This window comes from Aplidium turbinatum, chromosome 5 (genome assembly GCF_918807975.1).
Source record: "Aplidium turbinatum chromosome 5, kaAplTurb1.1, whole genome shotgun sequence".
Lineage (NCBI taxonomy): Eukaryota > Metazoa > Chordata > Ascidiacea > Aplousobranchia > Polyclinidae > Aplidium > Aplidium turbinatum.
In genome coordinates this window covers 37,637,222-37,654,288 of record NC_137476.1, presented here as the reverse complement: position 1 = coordinate 37,654,288, position 17,067 = coordinate 37,637,222, and the positions used below count along the sequence as shown (strand labels likewise).

The 17,067-nt window shown below is 38.6% G+C and overlaps 1 pseudogene; it reads right to left on the bottom strand.

The window, feature by feature from the left end:
• Positions 1-12,335: 12,335 nt before the first annotated feature.
• LOC145771241 (uncharacterized) lies at positions 12,336-15,244 on the bottom strand (annotated as a pseudogene).
• Between the last annotated feature and the right edge of the window lie 1,823 nt (positions 15,245-17,067).

Below are 17,067 nucleotides of genomic sequence, written 5' to 3'. Positions count from 1 at the left end.
AGACGGACTGCAGTCTATTTGACCTCGGAAAGGGGGGCTCGAAATGGGTGGAGTAGCCACGATGTGGTGCGGAATTGCGGATCGGACACTCGCCACCGTGACGAAGTGACGAGTTCGCAAAAAGCAGTGAGTCTACCGGGGAGGCTTCACCATCTGGGTTGAGTGAGTGACCACTCACAGGAACCTGCTTCCTCGTCGGCCAGCCTAAGCTAGTGGACTGAGAAGGTGGGAAGGAGAAACCAACACCGGCCAGGTTATCTCTAGAAGTCTTCAAACCTGTACGACTTGAAAAGCGAGACATGGTTTAAATAAAATAGTTCTAAAAAGCTGGTTATTACAAATTGTTTAAAGTTTAAAGCGACGTTTCTATGTTTTGGAGAGTTAACTAACAATTTAAATAACAAGTGACAGATTGCAATCGAATTGAGGATTGAATCAGAGATTTGCTAAAGAATTGACAAATTAAATAAAAAATAAAAACAATTTACGTTGATTCTATGTTAATGAATAATACTAAAATGGAAATGTCGGTTAAAGTTGAAAAAAAAAACAAAGTTTGATTACGAATTAGTGAGACAGATTGAAAAAGGATAATTAAAATACTTTAAGAGCAATTGTTTGAATTTTCGATTGTGATGTCACCATTAAACTTTATGCCAGCTGGCAAAGTGACCATACGAGATACTTTACGGCTAAAATACAGGATAACAATAAAATAGACAAGTCAAAAGCAAGGATGAGAGAGCTTGGTTTTTCCACCTAGATCTGGGTTTTTTTGACCTCATCTGGGTTTTAAGTTTTTTTTTTTTCAAATTTAGGTAAATCTAGGTTTTTTGGTTTTTAACTTTGTACAGAGCTTGCACGGTATTAAGGCATTGGGATCCTCGATAAATGGTCCACACTGCAACACAAAAATGATAAGGTAATGTTTTTGCATCAGCTACTGCAGTCAGTGAGGTACAGGATGCTGAAGAAATGATCCAACTTTATGAAAATGTGGATGACTCAAAATTGGAGTAGTACAACTATTTGTGTTACTGAACATTTATTTATTGTGAACTTGAGTTATTCTTTTCAACATTATGTTCAAATGAAAAAGGCTAAGCAGGGTTTATTGCTAAGAACAAAGTAAGCACTGAGCAGGCATGATGATTCTCCTTAGCCGCAGTCTACAACTCACACAGCAAAAAGTTTAGTTCAAAAGTTAAAACTAACCTTAATGGCTAGCCTATATACTCATACATCTAGTCAGTTTTAGAAATTTTGGTTAAACACACACTGAGCAATGCTAGCTAGACGCTTTACCAAAAAGGCAATTTTGAACCAAAATCTTTGCTGTAAGCCCATATAGGCCTACCAAGCTTTTGTTTTTGTATATACTGTAGTTATATTCCATATATGGAATATAACTATATAACTATAAGTTACTAACTACCATACCAACATAAGCATGTATTGTATATACATATTGTATAATTAAATGAAATATAATTAATTACTATCTGAAGCCTTTACAAATTGTTTCACCTAACCAGTGGCGTCGCCAGACCTTCAACAATGGGGGGGCAAAATATTGACAGCGCAAGACAGTAGCATAGTCAAAAATTTTGAAAGGGGGGGTGTTGGCAGCCGGCGAGCGAAGCCCGATGGCGTGATCGCCGAAGGCGACACTTCGCGGCGGGGGGTCTGGGGGGCCTCCCCCAGAAAAATTTGAAAAATTACTTTCAGTTTGGTGCATTCTGAGAGCATTTTCAACAAAATTGTGGGTATGAATATTTCTGTAAAATGGTGCTGTCCGGTGGCATAGCAAAAGGATAAGATCATGTTTTCTTCGGCATTTTTCGGAAATAAAGCTAAGTCTCTGTTTTCTTGTTGCTAATTCCAGACTGAGATATTTGAATGTTTGGCATTGGCAAAACTCGCTCTTTTAATGCAGTTTTGTTTAAAATTAGGCAAACTTTGTTTTAGAGAAATAGGTTGATTGCTTTTTTAGCGAGATTATTACAGTTTTATTATTTATCAATTTTCTCCTTGGTTGATTCAAAAAACGATCTTATTCCGGTAAGTCACTAACTTTTATGCTCTGAAGTCAACCCAAAGTTTAGAAAATGTAACGTCATAGAGGTCATACATCTTGATGAGTGTCAAGCAAAAAGCTTTGAGACAATGAAGTTACTTTAGGCTATTTCTGATATTTTCAAGTTTTGTATAATGAATAGCTGTTTAGATGTTAATCTAGATCGAACAAGCGATCTCAGCAGTTGCAGATGGCTTGCATCCTTGCACAGTTTGAAGAGAAATTACATCATAGGCTAAAACTTTTCTTGTAAACAATGTATTAACATCCGAAAATTCAATTTGAAAGGTTGAAACCCCCGAACCCCCTCCCTTGGCTACGCCACTGGTGCAAGACAGTGGTATATTATTTAATTTCTCTTGTTTTATACCAGGGCTGGAAAAAATGTTTAGCTTCCCGGGAATCTGTTTTTTAAAGAAAAAATTTCCCGCGGCTTACAATCACGATAATGAGAACCTTATATTTTACTGATCTCCGGAGCTGACGCAAACCTTAAAAGTCATGTCGACATATTCTTGATGCCCCCCTTATCGAAAATTGTTCTTTGTATTACCGCTTTGAAGGAGGATTACGACTATGAACAAAAGAATAAATTTTAAATTTCATTTTGAATTAAAAAGACATGACGTAATGTCTTCCAACCTTAGTTATATATTTTTTCATTACGTAACGTCTTGTAGGAATAAATTGAAAATCAGTATGATCACTCAAAATGAAAGCAATGGGACTACGAATCCTCACTAAACCAATCAATCAATGGTCTTGTTGCACTGAAGATGACAACCTTATATTTTACTGATCTCCGGAGATGACGTAAACCTTAAGGCATAGATCTGTTGACTCAATGCAAACCCATTGAAGGTTGGGGGGGGGGGGGGGCTGTCAATTCAACTTTTTTGTATCAACAGTTGTATCTCTAAAACCACTGAGGCTGCGACTACGAGATTTCTTGACTTTTCCTAACTTTTATTCACCTCTATTGAGTTGAAATTTTGAGCAAATAAAGGTTATAAATTGAAAGATATAAGGCTTTTCTCAGCACATCCTCTGAAATATTTCATATTCTATTGTGAAACATTTTCCCATCAGCTGGATGAAAGTAATTAATTTGGCCCATATCTCGTTAATCCTAACTGTTTCACAGCGTAAAGGGCATTGGCTGTATGTAAAATAATGTAAAAAAAACTAATCACAACATTACTATGCACGTTCTTCATTGCTCTACCAAAAAATAATGCGTAAACTCACGCTACAAATTACACTCATAAGTGACCTCAACATTTCAACGTATATGAGCAGTTCTAAAATTCACATAGTTTTAATTTTCGGATATGCTCAGCATGAATAATTTTACAAAGTGAATCCCAAATTTTGAGACGTGCCAGAATAAAAGAGATATCACTCCTAAAGCATAAGAATAATTGACAGCCCCCCCCCCAAACTGAGCAAGACTCCAGGAGCCCAACCTTCTAAGGGTTAAAAGTCATGTCGACTTATTCTTGATGCCCCCTTATCGAAAATTGTTCTTTGTAGTAGCTTACCGCTTTGAAGGTGGATTACGACTATGAACAAAAGAATAAATTTTAAACTTCATATTTGTATTGAAAATACATGACGTAATGTCTTCCAATCTTATCACATTTTTTCATTACGTAATATTTACCACCACCAAACCACTTTTGACGATCGAATTTGTTAATTTATTATTCGGTAAAATGTTTAGATGATGTCACGTCATTACGCCGATTTGAGATATAATTTCATTCATGACGTCGTATGGATGAAAAACTTTTACAAGTTTTATACTCTGCTGAGATTAAAGAAGAAACATAAATGATAAATATTGGAGAAATTGAGTCTCCTTTACAACTTAAGAATCGAACAACTCAAAACTGCTGAAACAAAACGTTTTGTTTAAGTGAAAGAATCACTGCAAGCAACCAATGCCAAAATGCGCGCGGAAGAAGTCATGGGAGTGTGAAATATAAAAAATTTAACAGGTTCTTATTTTTCTACATCAATGTGACGTTAGTTAAAACTTTAAAAAGTTTATATCTTTGCTTCTGTAGAAAATCTTTTTATCTACTGTACAATTTAGTCATCAAGGTTTTCCATACTTTTTTTTTATAAAGAGAGCTTTTACCTCCCCCCCCTCCCCCCTTGCAACTTGAGTTGACTTACTTGAGGTTGGGATCCAAATATTAAAAAAATAATATTAATATGTATTAATAAAAATTTTTTTTTAAAAAGATGATGCCCAAAACATTGGGGGGCCACTGCACCTAACGGATCATCAGAAGGTCTTATTCAAATAGAATCTATTTCCAATCCAGAATCTAATCTATAGATTCTATTTGAATAAGACCTTCTGATGATCCGTTAGATGAAACAATTTGTAAAGGCTTCAGATAGTAATAACTATATTTGATTTAATTTGCTCTGCTTTGCTTTTTTGCTTAGCATTGAGCACTTTTTGTAGCATTAATCGTTTTCATTGTTTTTATTGTATAATTATATATATGTGTTACTATTTGTAGCTTTCTGAGGCTTCTGTGTAATGATTTAAAATGGTGATAAAAGCACACGCAGGTTTTTTTAACCGCTTTACTATATATTTTCTGGACCTTGGTTTTTTTGCCTCATCTGGGTTTTTTTTAGCACACAATCTAAGTTTATTGGAAATTTGTCGCTGGCATCCCTGGTCAAAAGTAGTCAAAAGTAAAATAGACAAGTCAAAAGTCAAAAATTGGTAGAAAACAATCAGTTTAGTTCAAGGATGAAAGATTCCGGATAAAAAGAAAATATGAACAACGTTTAATTTAAGATTAAGAAGAAATAAATAAATTTATATTGAAAGATCACTGGCAACACTAGGATTTTCAAAGAATTAATGCTAAAAGGCTATGATAAAGAAAATGGTCAAAATGGGTGAAAATTTGGGTAAAATAGATGGGTCAATTAGCTTATTTTTACAGAAATTTAGAAAGCACACAAGCTGGTTACATAATATAACTAAAATTATTCGAATTGATAAAAACTGACAATATTGATGCAAAGATGTTCAAAAATTAGGCTAGGATTTTTTGGTTTTTAAGTGTTGCAACTGGAATTGAATTTATTTATGAAAATTACTATAAAACAACAAAACACAAATAATTACAGTTTTTAAAGTCTTTTTTGATCTTCTTTCTTCTTTAAACCAAAAATTAGTGTGATCTTCGGCGTAAAGATGGGGATAACAAGCCCGGGCTGGAATTGCGAATCCCGGTGCTTGATAGGGGTGGGGAAGGTTAGCTAGGGTAAAGATTGGGTATTAAAGTATTCCGTGTTGATTGGGTAGGGTACTAAAGACTTGAGGTTGACGAACCTCCTTTCTTTAAATTATCGAATGGTTCGAGACTGAGTAGGTCACCGTACTTTTCACTGGCAGCTAGCAAATTTACTGTTTCTAAAACTGATAATTCTTAATTTCAACTTTCCTGACCAAGTTTTGATTTCGTTTTACTGCAGAACAACAAACTGACTGATTTTCCCCAATTCAGAGCCGAGAATTCTGACTGATTTTCCCTTTTCAACTGGCATACGGTTTCTAAAACTGATAATTTTCTTTCGACCCCCGCTTTACCAGTCAGCTTTTTGTGCGTGAACAGGGTTGCCAGATTGGCCTTTTTACGGCCAAATTTCAGAAATTTGACCTTTTTGAAAAGTGTTTGGCCGGACAATTTTTGTTTGGCCGCTTGGCCTTTTTTTGGCCTTTTTTAGTTTCCCGATTGGCATTTGTTTGGCCTTTTTTATTTTTGGTTTTTATAGTTCTTTTGGTTATTCCTAGCAACAGTGAAAAGTTTTGGTGTAGCGTTTTACATCATGCCCATTTCAAAGACCTTGCTAGCTATGCTTTAACATGTCTCTGCATCCCTGTCAGTAATGCAGTAGTAGAGAGGATTTTTTTATTACTTACTGCAGTGAAAACAAAACCACGAAACAAAATGCAGACTGAGCTTTTGGAAGCGATTTTGCAAATACGAACGGACATGCTGCTGAATGGAACATGTTGCACAAACTTTGATGCCAGTGCCATAATGATAAGGCGTTTCACATCTGATATCGTTTATGGTGAAACTAGCAGTAACGAAATGGCAGAGGCGTTAGCATTCCTAGAATAAGGAGTGTTCATTGTGGAAGGATGTTGGACATAAATGCAACAGGATGATGCTTAGCTTAATGTTATATACAGTGATGTACGCGTATACAAAAAATGTTGACGCCGTCAGCGTAAACGCAAACATTCGAAAAACCATACGCCGTATGCGTCAACGTAACTTGTAAAAAAAGTTGGCGGTGTTCGGTTGAACGCATACACTAGAGTAAACTCATTTTGTTTGCTAGGTGCCAAACATTCACACGGTATAAACCACTCGAAACAAACAAGTTTTATTTTGAATTTCCACATAGAAACACAAGCATCTGAAAGTGTTCATCTGACATTTTGCTGTGTTTTGGTTCCAATACGTCTTTACCCATTGAAAACATTCTTTCAACTGCAGCGCTGGAAGGTATTGGCGTGTTGTAGCGAAAAAAAGACATTAAAAAGTATGCGTTGACGCTATGCGCTCAAAAACCGCGAAAACTTTACGGCGTAGCCTCAAGCGCAAACTATCCAAAAAAATGTGGCCGTAAGCGCTAGCGCAAACAAAAAGTATACGCCGCAAGTATGCAGCATAGAATTTGCGCCGTATAATATACGTACATCTCTGGTTATATACATATTTCAGTTGTATTGTAATTGTTTCCACACCTATCTGTTTGTATTTTATGGATTGCATTTTTTCAGGAATTTTACTAAGCAATATTCTTCTTTAACAGATAACATGTAGAACAATAGAAACTGGGTACATATTTTCTAATTTGTTGTTGAAAATAAGTGCAAAAACACCACTGATTTCAACAAAGAGAACAGAAGCTCAGGTTTGGCCTTTTTTGTTTTATCAATCTGGCAACCCTGTGCGTGAACAGTTGTTTTAAACCACAATTTGTGGCAGCAAAGAATGGCCTCTACAGAGGCTCATACGACGACGACAAGTTCTGTATTCTAAAAATTGTTAATATATTATAGGAAAATGTCTAACGTTTGTGGTACTGAAAAAACATTTTTTGAAAAAAAAGTGAACTGCGGAGATATTCAATATTTGTTCCTTCACAGCAACTTAAAATTGACGCTAGTTCTTAAAAGTTATTGTTGATGAAATCACCGCTTTTAGGTCATAATATAACGTTTTGCAAAAAGCCGCCGACAAACACAAAATGAAACCGCACGCTAATAGTAAACTGTCAATCAAGCAATTGAATATCAGCAAATTTCATAACTGGCTGTGACAAAAGGTTTATTGTGAACTTCACAATTATCCGATACCAACATAATCGGGATTAATAGTTGGGGCAAAAAAAAAAGTAAAAGTCAAGAAATCTCAGGTAGCCTATCTAGCGTCCCTGCTTCTATGTGAAATTGCTGAATTAGCAGAGGGCGAGACCATAGGGTCTACGCCAGTAACAGGTACGGTTAAGCGATTAAATTCAAGCATAAAAATTGTTATTCTTTAGTCCTGGATGGGCCCGTAATGTAGCAAAAGGCCCGGAAAGTTAATTGCGAGCAAATTAGAAGCTCAAAGTGGTAATTTAATGCTTTACCTGCAAAAATGTTTTGTTAAAAGCACCCTAAATTAAAGCTGTGTATGCCTACAAGCGACACCTCTCAACAGCACCATCAACAACTGACACACGAATTCAATGCAGGATATACAAATTAGCGAGGGACAGGATCACATGATATGCACAACACAAAACATTAAATAGTAGTTTTATTGCAGCCTGATACTATTATTGCGCACTGACACAGATGTCTAATTCTGCAGTAAAGTGTTGTATGATGCGCAATACACCTAAGCAAACATCACGTCTTTTGTCAATCAAAAATGGGCCCGGAGTGAGAGGGGGGCCCGGAATGACTCTTCGTACCCCTAGTGAAAATTTCTCTCAGAGGCCCTGAATTACACTGGTCAACACACAATTTGGTGTCAAGAAAGTTTTAACGGTTTTGGAGTATTTTGATGTTGCTGAATCCGAAAATGACCTTGGTTTTTACGAATTACAGTAGCTCTTCTTCTTCTTCGTTTGAACCTTGTTCTTTGCCACTTCAAGGGTCGAGGGGCTCTGCCTTTTACCACCCTTGGGCAGTGGCGGCGACGCGGTTTAAATGTTTGGGCAGGTGTCGAGCAGCCATTGAATTGATTCGTCATCCAGTTCACGCAGTCCACGCACACCATTTGGCGCATGGTAGATGGCGCAGTTACAGATGGTGTGGTCTGCGGTTTGTTCCTCCATGCCACACTCACAGATCGCGGATGGAGCCATCCCCCATTTGTGCATGTTGAAGCGAAATAGTCCGACGCCAGTACGAAGGCGGTTGAGCCGCACCCAGGCCTTCCTGGGCAAATGCATTCCGGTTGGATGGTGGCTGGTGTCGGAGATGAAACTTTGGAGTCTTGAGGAGTTCTTCTTCCACTCCGAGCTCCATTGGTGGTCCGCCCAGGTTGCCGCACTGATGGATTGGTCTTCAGCACTTTTCATCAGGAGTTGTGCGGCACGTACAAATGGGTGTCTCGATTTCAGTCGCCGAGGTTTCTCGTTCACAGACTCGTAGAGACTTGAGTAGAGTAAGTGGTTGGGGTTCGTAGCTCGACGAGAGAGAGACAGGATGGCTTCTTCACGACGAAGCTCAGCTGGTTGGATGCCTGCAAGGACAGGGAGATTTTCCGATGGTGTAGGTCGCAGGCATCCTGTCACGATACGCAGGGCGTCGTTTATGGCAGTGTCTCTAACGTTTGAGATATTCCATGGTTGCACTCCAAAAAAGTGCTAAAAATATGCAAATTTTGACATTGGTATTTTCTTTTTGCTATTACTTTGATGAGACCTTGTCCGTCTTTTACAAGCATGTCCATACATTATTCTTACATTTTTGATGCGATTCTGTGAAATATGACAATTGTTATTGCAGAAAGCCTTCTATAGAAGTTCTATAGGCAAATCATGTTTTATGTGAAAATCAAGCAAAAATTTAAAAAATGAAACAATATTAGCAGTAAACAACAGATTTTCGTTTGCTAAAACAGATGGCGTCAAAGCACAAACACTACTTTTACTAACAATCGAAGTAGCCTACATTTGGTAAATTATTAAAGCACATTAATCAATCATTATTATGATGCGAAAAGATTAGTCGATGTTTACAAATTTTCAAATGTATTACAAATTTTCTAAGCCTGTAGATTTCTCCCAGAACTGTGTATCATTTCGTCACTGTAATCTGTAGATAACTTTGCTGATATCACAGAAGCCTGCTAGGTTAAAGGCTATTGCCGATTTAAAATCAGTTGCTAGTAGCCTACTTAATAACCATGCCTTCCTTTAAGGCAGGGGTTCTTAACCGGGGGTAAATTTACCCCCTGGGAGTAAATTTCACCAACCGAGGGGGTAAATTTACTGAATCATAAATTAAAGCAAACTTCATTTTTTCAGTTATTAAAAAACTGGTAGTGTTGCACTCGATTTTGATTCAAATTTGTGCTAAATGTAAGTTTTCGTCTTGTTCTTTTATATCTCCACGCAAGTAGACTGCCAGTTTCATTTCAGCAGGGTATGTGCGCTACATTTTCGAAAAAAATGGATACTGGAAAAAATGGACAATTTCTTTCAACAAAATAATATATCCTGGAATCATGTGGGTTTTCTTTGCACAGACGGTGCCCCTTCTATGCTCGGTGCTAAGCCTGGCTTTACAACTCTGGTGAAAAAAACGCGCACCGAGCATCATTTCTACTCACTGTGCCCTTCATCGACATGCGTCGGCAAGTAAAACCCTTCCAGAATATTAAGCAGTATTGAAGCATGTGGTTGAATGCGAGAATTTTATCAGGGCACGTGCTCTTAATCATCGTTTTTTCAAAGTGGTTTGTGATCGGAATGGGATCAGAACACTCTGTTCTCCTTTAAGCTATCACACCGAAGTTCGGTGGCTCTCTATAGGGGTCTTGTTTTGTCTCGAGTTTTCGAACTACATAGTGAAATCGAGATTTTTCTTCGAGAACGCAAATCCCTGTTGAGTAAGCACTTTGGCGACAACAAATTTATTGGTGCATTGGCTTACTTGACAGACATTTTTTCAAGTTTGAACCAGCTCAATATGCAAATGCAAGGAAAAGTGTGTAGGCCTACATGATAAAATTCAGGGCTGTCAGACAAAATTAGATCTGTAGAGTAGAAGAGTTCAAAAAGAAAATTTTTACTACTCATATTTACGCAAATTTTCCAGCATTTGATCATTGGAAAGTCAGTAGAAGTCGCAACGAGATTTCTAACCTCGAAGTCGAAATATGCCGGCACCTTGCCGCCTTAAAAAGAACTTTGACGGTTACTTCGAAGGTGAAAGTTTAAAAGTACCGGTAGCCTGCTGCTTTTTGGATAACTCCTCCTTTCGAAGCCAAGTTAGAAAGTATTGCTGACGATGATCTTTGCAAAGATGAATTAATTGATCTTCAATATTCAACAACGCTTTGTTCCAAATTCTTATCGTGCAATGGTGACTTTTCCAAGTTATGGTGTGGATTTGTTAAAGAGTTTCCTATTCTGACTAAGCGTGCATTTGAAGTTATTATATCTTTTCCAACTACTTAGGCTATCTGTGTGAAGCAGGGTTCTCTTCATTGCTGACTATTAAAACAAAACATCGATCTCGCTTAGTTTAGGGTTACCATATTTGAAAAAGCAAAATTCCGGAGAGTGCATGACTATTTTCATGAGACCATATATATGCGCTACCGAAATGCTAAAGCTACAAAAGTTGTACGATACTCATGCTAAAGCGCCTGCTACCGAAATGAAAAGTATTGTCTTCTGTCACGAGCAGAATCTCACACCAGGCAGGGTAAGCACTCTCTAAATATAGCTACGGACCGTCACTGAAAAAAATCTCAACTTCAGAGTGAAAAATAATAATGAGAATTAGGTTGTGCCGAAAAAGGAAGAACAGCAATTACAGTACATGCTTAAAACAAATTAAAGACACGCTTGTAAGTCAAGTCACTACAAATTTACTCTTCTGACCATGCATATTTTTATGAAGATCTAATTCTCTTCAATAGGGCCTTGTGTGATTTCAAAAATGAGAAAAATTCACTACAGCACATATCTTTGAAATTATATTGAAGAGTCAATATGCCTTTCATCGTCGCAACGCTCAACTTGTTTCTTTCTTTAGTCCACTGACTTTACATCAGTGAAAAGACTCTCTCTCTCAGTCGGCAGCCGTGGCCGAGTGGTTAGCGCGTTGGGTTCGCAGTCGAGAGTCTGCATGTTCGACTCCAGCCACCCGCACTTGCTATTGTTTCTCTGGGCAAGAAACTTTACGATAATTGCCTCTACCCAGTGATCGATTTCGAGTAATGGGTAGCCTAGTACCAAATTTAAGTCATAAGTAGAGTAGACAACCGGAAACAGACATTGCCGTCGGCTGCAGCGTGGGTCAGGTGTACGTCGGAAGGCGTACACCGATGCATAGCGCTCAAGTCCGCTTTCCCGCAATGCAGGATAAAGATAAACAAACAAACAAACATTGGCATTGTGGGATGTAACAGCAAAGAAAAACTGCACAATCCTTAAAAATTCTGAGTGGCATGTGATGTTCGTAGACTAATCGAAATATTTGCACCATTTCTTATGCGTTGGCAATTTAATAAATTCTTCGTCCTGTAGGTAACTTTCCACAAACTGCTTCAAGTTACAGATTTGGTCAAAGCACTTTGCATCGTCCACATCAACCCCTTTACCAATCAGATATCCAAGGCAAGGCTCTAGCCTACATCCTTCCAACTTGGTATCTCGTTCAAGGTCATCCATTTGAAACAAGCAAACTTTTCCATTGGTTTCATCCATTTGCACAGGTACCGTACTCTAAGCATCTCTCATAGAGGTTTGCAACTTCGGAAAGAAAATTGTTACATTCATCTTCATATCCCTCTTTTCTTTTTTCAACTAAAAGCCTTTTAACTTTCAAAGGCATAAAGTTTTCATTCTTCCTTTCCACAAGTACCTTATGAACCAGCTCCAAATTTTCTAGCACTTCTGCAACGGAATAGGAGAGCCAGCGAGTCTTGCTATGAGAGAGAAGTATCTTGTATTCACAATTTACAAATTCACAGTAGGCCTATTCTTTCAGTTGTTCAGTTCTAATTGTGTAAATAGAAAAATATTGATATATCTTATTGATATTATTTTCAATATCGATGTTTATTCTTTCAGCCCCATGATGGATACAATTGTTCAAAACGTGTGCTAAACAGCCAACCCCAATCAATGATGGGTTTAACATTTTCTTTAACTTTGCAAACACATTGTTTCCTTGCTCATTACGCCGAAGTCCTCCAAACATAGTATTGCAGTTGTCTCCTGTAAATGCCACAGATTTTTTCAAAAGCATCCTTTTTTCAAAGGTGTCTTTTACATAAGTGGCTATTGTGTCGGCAGTCTCGTTTGCCTTGTTTGTAAACTCAATCAATTTTGATTGCAAACCACCTTTCCTCCAGTCAAAATATTGAATAATTATAGGAAATACTGTACTTTCAGTTCATTGTGATTGCTGCCATCTGTTGCAACGCCAAAATACGCGATATCGTTTTCTTCAAAACTTTTCAGAACAGCATCAATAGAATATTGCGCAAGCACGCTGGTAACAACTTTTGCTGTCTTTGTGCGGCCACTACTAAACTTCTTCGCTAGATTAGAATCAGGGAAAAGCTTTTTAAGTAAAGCAGATGTAGGCAGTCCATGGACAAAAAGCTGTGATGATGCTTAACAGCGTGAAATGCAAGAGTGCCTTCTCGAGATGCCATGACAGCACGAGAAAATGCAAAAGTGCCATCATAAAATTCCGGAGATTTGAGCATTTTTTTAAATTCCTCCCGGACGCAAAATTTAACCCTAAATTCCGGACATGTCCGGAATTTTCCGGACGGTATGGCAACCCTAGCTTAGTTCCCAAAGACGACATGCGAGTAGCTCTTTCAACGACCGTTCCAAGAATCTCCAAAATTGTTCGTGGAAAGCAAGCACAAAAGTCATTTGAGTAGACATTATTTTTCACAGGACCCCGTCAAGAACAATCGTGTCTTCGGCAAATAAACAGCTTGTTTTTGATATTTGCCAAGGTAAATCTAGACAAAAAAGGATGTTTTGGATTTCTTTTCATGGTTGACTGGACACGATAACATCACAAGGGGCCACAAAACGGTGGGGGTAAATTTTACTTTTTTTCATTCGGCAAGGGGTAAAGGAGACAAAAAAGGTTAAGAACCCCTGCTTTAAGGCTATCGTAGGCTACTACATTGGCTACACTGCATCTGGTGCGGTTGATTAGAAATGGCCAAACACACTGAGTAGCGCACTCCCGGGCCTCTGCTTTAAAATCTTAATAATTGTATGCATCTCTTTCTTCACAATGTCCTTCACACTAATCGTATACGCCGCTTTCTTCACAATGTCCTCTGCCCTGGCGCCTGCTGGTTTTGTTGGCTCTTTGGCTCTCTTACGTAGCAGGCATGCTCGCATTAGTCAATGAAAATATTCCTATTTCAAAAAACTATCGCCCGAGATCACTACTCTGCGTCCCATACGAGATCCTGGAACTGCTCCTGCTAACTAGACTCCAGCCAGATGTTGATCCCCAGCTACCAAAAGAACAAGCTGGATTTCGGCACAGACCCTGTACAACTCATCAAGCAGTCAAGCTGACCGAGGATATTGAAGAAAGTTTCAAGAAGGGAAACAAAGCAGGAGTAATCTTGGTGGACCTCACTGCTGCTTATGACACTGTGTGGCGCCAAGAGATAACACTTGAGATCCTCTGCATGATCCCAGACAAAAATATTGTGCGATTTCTCACAAATATTTTGGCAAATTGGACCTTTTTGTTAAAGACCAGTGATAGGCAGTGCAGCCGGCCCAGCCGCTTAAGAAACGGTGTTCCGCAAGGATCATGCTTATCACCCCTACTATTTAACATCTACATCAGTGACATTACAAAAACTATGTCATGCCAGTACGGCTATGCTGATGATCTGGCATTACTCCATTCTGACAAGTAGTGGCATGTGGTAGAGTAGAGGAAGCCCTCATAGACAACATCGCCGAAATCGCAGACTATCTGAGGTTGTGGAGGTTGAAATTAAGCCTGGCAAAGACTGACGTCACACCTTTTCACCTGTGCAACATGGAATCCACGCGCCAATTGTCGGTCCCTCTTAATGGAAACTCTCTACTGCACAACCCATGCCCCACTTACCTCGGAGTGAAGCTGTCAGCAATTGACCTATAAACAACACGTTGAAGTCCTCCATGCTAAGCTATCAGTACGTAACAACTTGCTGAGATGCCTAGCTGGAACATCCTGGAGTGCTAGTACATCCACACTCCGTACAAGTGCTCTTGCACTTGTTTACAGCACCTCCCAAGATACTTCCCTTGCTTGGTGACCAGTTTAATTCACGGTCCTTCCCAATATCAATGTTCTACCACGAGCAGAACTAACTCGGAAGGAATGGGTGAAGCTCAATCGCCTGCAGACTTGAGTGGGCCGTTTAAACAGCAATATGTTGTAATGTGGCCTCGCCGACTCACCATCTTGTGTTGTGCATGTGGCTCAGATTTTCAGACTCCCCACCACATTATCTACCATTGTTCTTTTTTCGTCACCAAGCAACTATTGCTTAGTGCTTACATTGTAAAACAAGCGACTTTCGCTGAAACATTTTTTCGAGCATATCCTGTGATGTAAAAGCAACACAGGTAGGCTAAAATGTTCCTATCTGGCGTTGCAATGACAAGAAAGTTTACAACTCTTTTGCAATTCTGAACCTTTTTAAACTCAGAGCGATAAGCTATAACAAGAGCGTCACCAGTTCTAGAGTGAAGCTGCAACACGGGTTTCAATTTGAGCTTCTCTTCACTTTCAACAAATTCTTGGATGGAAAGCAAACGGTTGCAGCTACAATATTGTCCACAGCGACTTTCTAGCTTGTCGGCTTCAAATTTTCCTGTCAATGCAAACCAGTCTTGCATAGCTAGAATTGTTTTAGCTTTTCCAAATTAGATTAGAATTGTAATTAGAGCAATTTAAGCATTTAAGAATAAGACTAAAGTTAGAGCTTCCCAAGTTTTCACAAATTAGAGTAGAATTTAAATCAGATTAGAATTAATCACAAGTCACGAGATCTTGAATATCTGGGCTATCGAAAGCGTGTCCCTTTCACGACAGAAATTCAACACGCCAAAGCCCCCAATGCAAGCTTACAGTTGAAGAAAGCGCTGCACGCCCACATTAGTTTATTATGATACTAGCAGCTATTGAGTAAACTGAAAACCTAGCACTGTACGTGTTAAAAATCTACTGCAAAAAAGTGACCCCCTCAAAAAATGGTCACCGTTCGACACTGGAAGGAGTAGGACGAACTTACTACAAGTCGGACGCTTACCGTGCGCAATGTGGATGTTAATCTGTGGGTACAAGAAAATAGTAATTGGCTGCCCAACGGTTGAGCAAAAAAAGTTTATTCACACTTAGTTGGTTCTTGCGTAGGTGGTAGTTCTTAGGCTGTATTTCAATAGGCTCCTGACGTGGTGTTTGAGTCTCTGAAATCACAACAACGATCGTAGGGTAGAGTGCAGCTTTCTTTGTTGCCGAATAACCAATTACTTGGGGGAACAAAATTACTTTGCCAATGGAACTTACGCAGCTTGTCATCAAATAATATGGCGTAGTAATAGACGTAACATAGCAAGCTATGGTGGTAATCAACAAATCGCTGAGAGTCGTTGTCATCGGCTCTAACTTGTGTACGAGCATTGGTTTTGTTTGTTGGATGAAGCTTTGAAGGTCCAGTCTATGCTGGAAAAGACGCGAGTGAAAGTCACATGGTTGCTTTTTGCACAATTTTTGTCAAATTAGATCAGAAAATGCGCTTGCCTTTGTTCTTCATGTTTCTAACTTTTACTCCATTGCAACCGCAACCACATTTGCATAAATTTTTGTGCTTTCAAAATTAGTTTTCGCTTCGGGGTGTAAAGAATTAAAATATTTATCCTGGTGGTCCGTGGACTCAAAAAGGTTAAACAAACCTGATGTAATACATCAGCAGTACTGATGATGGCTCAATCATGTATATTCCCTCAGAAGGTAATCTAGCCAACACTGTTCAAAATGTTTACCTGTGCATTTTCTCACCTAATTTGTAAGTTGCCGGTAGAATAGTCTTTGAAATGCTTTGGCAAAATCAAAAATTTTCTTATTTTGTTGTTTGAAAAATCAATTTTCTTTTCTTTCATCATTTGTTTGCGTAACAATATTTGCGCTTCACTTGCTTCGAATGTGGAAGAGTTTATTTTGAACATTCGACTTGGTGAAGGCAAAACTATTAGCAGCGGACAAGCAAATGCACTTTGACATTCAAGCCGATGCTTTTCTATACATGTTTTGTTTAAATACCAAAATTTTTTAGGAAAAGTTTATTTTGTCAAGTAAGTGAAAGTGCATTCTTGTCAAACATTTACTTAGACTTAGGACAACATTACTAAACCCATATCCAAGAAGCTAACATGCCTCTGAGCAAACCCAGATGGGTTACTGTGCCAAACCTGTCGCCCTTTTCGAAACTGCTTGGGACACTCGTTGAAACAACAAGCACAACACAACAGTCAATATAATGCTGGCGGTTTACTTTCCAAAAAGCTAAACGGATCTTCTGTTCCAACAAACGAAAGCGCTTGTATTATGATGTCACAACTAAGTTAGTGTTTGTTGTTGGAGGACATCACTTTTCACGTCTTGTACCAACTTGATTCGTGTGAATTTATCTTGGCAAAGTCAATTCATCATTTCTTTCAAC